The sequence below is a fragment of the Malus domestica genome, chromosome 13, assembly GCF_042453785.1.
Source record: "Malus domestica chromosome 13, GDT2T_hap1".
Taxonomy (NCBI): Eukaryota; Viridiplantae; Streptophyta; class Magnoliopsida; order Rosales; family Rosaceae; genus Malus; species Malus domestica.
The window spans coordinates 23,935,473-23,937,697 of NC_091673.1; the positions used below are offsets into that span (position 1 = coordinate 23,935,473).

Below are 2,225 nucleotides of genomic sequence, written 5' to 3' on the forward strand. Positions count from 1 at the left end.
TCACCCAAAAAAAAAAACTTCACCTCCAAAAAGCTTCACCCAAACAGCTTCACCTAAAAAAGCTTCACCCACAAAGCTTCACCTAAACAGCTTCATCCAAAAAGCTTCACCCGAAAAGCTTCACCTCCAAAACTTCACCCAAAAAGCTTCATCCAAAAAGTTTCACCCAAAAAGCTTCACCTAAAAAAGCTTCACCCAAAAAAAACTTCACCTCCAAAAAGCTTCACCCAAACAGCTTCACCTAAAAAAGCTTCACCCACAAAGCTTCACCTAAAAAGCTTCACCCACACAGCTTCACCCAAAAAAACTTCACCCGAAAAGCTTCACTTAAAAAAGCTTCACCTACAAAGCTTCACCTAAAAAAGCTTCACCTACAAAGCTTCAACACAAAACCTTGCTCCAAATAAACAAATTTTGTTCACAAAACCCAAGATGCCCTTGAACTTGTACAAAAACACTTGGGTAAACATAAACATTTTTTGTTTTACACCCACAAGGGCCCAAAATTTTCCTTCTTATTTATTCACTTATATATGTTCCCAAACATATTATAATAGATCCAACAACAAGCCAAAGTCCCAAGTTTCATAATGGACAAAAGTACAAGCAATTCATCAATAATGAAGGTGCTACAAAACTTGGAATCTGCCCCAAAATAGAAATCCAACCTAAGAGACTTTTTCTCTCTCTTCCTCTTCCGCCTCCTTTCATCTATCAAATTTCTGCAACCTCTGCTCTTCTCCAATGGAGCTGAATTTTGGACACCCTATAGTTTTTGAGCATATGAACAACTTTCAAGAAGGAACCATTTCTGTTTGAGCGACGGAAATTAAAGTGTTGAAGCTCCAAACATGACAGTCGGATTCTTGCAGATTTCGAAGCTGCTGTGATGTTTCGAAGATCTGGAAATATTTAACCATTAGTTCATTCTGAATTTTTGATATGTTATGAAAGAGACGATGAGGAACAACTTCAATGAAGAAAGCATGCTGATCTGAACAATAGAAAATGGAGTTTCGAAGCTCACAACAAATCTGACGGGTTGACAGAAAAATAATAACCAATCATTCATCATACCTGAATTTCTTGAGTTATACAGCTCCGAGGGATCTCAAATTTGGATATGTTGTAGTTCACAAGCTGAGGAACAACTTCAATGAAGAAAGCATGCTGATCTGAGCAAGAGAAAATAGAGTTTCAAAGCTCACAACAAATCTGACGGGTTGACAGAAAAATCATAACCAGTCATTCATCATACCTGAATTTCTTGAGTTATACAGCTCCGAGGGATCTCAAATTTGGATATGTTGTAGTTCACAAGCTGAGGAACAACTTCAATGAAGAAAGCATGCTGATCTGAGCAAGAGAAAATAGAGTTTCAAAGCTCACAACAAATCTGACGGGTTGACAGAAAAATCATAACCAGTCATTCATCATACCTGCATTTCTTGAGTTATACAGCTCCGAGGGATCTCAATTTTGGATATGTTGTAGTTCACAAGTTAAGGAACAACTTCGATGAATAAAGTATGTTGATCTGAGCAAGAGAAAATGGAGTTTCGAAGCTCACAACAAGTCTGACAGGTTGACAGAAAAATGATGAACAGTCACTCATCATACCTGAATTTCTGGATTTGTACTGGTCCGATGGATCTCAAATTTGGATATGTTGTAGCTGACAAGGTGAGGAACAACTTCGATGAAGAAAGTATGTTGAGATGAACAAGAAAAAATGGAGTTTAGAAGCTCACAACAAGTCTGACGGGTTAACAGAAAATTGATGAACAGTTACTCATCATACCTGAATTTCTGGAGTTATACTACTCCGATGGATCTCAAATTTGGAGATGTTGTAGTTCACAAGATAAGGAACAACTTTCATGAAGACGACTTTGCGATCTGAGCTATAGAGAATGGTGTTATCTTGCATCCACTCAGGCTGATTAGTGGAAACGAAAAGCAATTCCACCAAAGAAAAGATGAAAAAGAGAGAAAAGCTACTAATTGCACTTAATCTTGTCTAGTCAATAGCATGCAGCATCAAACACACAAAAGTTGGAAATATTTTTAGATAAGGCATATGCGAATGTGTGACATCGAAACAAGGATTCGTTACTTTGACAAATTAGTAACAAGCGAGACACCTCATTCGGCAACTCTCTTCGCCTGAAGACTTGGGGGACTCCCACCATATGCTACTGCACCTTAATACTCGGCAGTCTCAC

At 38.1% G+C, this 2,225-nt stretch overlaps 1 long non-coding RNA gene across 1 annotated transcript; it reads right to left on the reverse strand.

The window, feature by feature from the left end:
- Nucleotides 1–687: 687 nt before the first annotated feature.
- On the reverse strand, nt 688–1,981 carry LOC139190559 (uncharacterized). Its single transcript, XR_011574864.1, has 6 exons — nt 1,802–1,981; nt 1,621–1,675; nt 1,440–1,537; nt 1,259–1,356; nt 1,078–1,175; nt 688–902 (listed from the first exon to the last, which is right to left on the reverse strand). It is a non-coding gene; the product is annotated as an uncharacterized lncRNA (long non-coding RNA).
- Nucleotides 1,982–2,225: the final 244 nt, after the last annotated feature.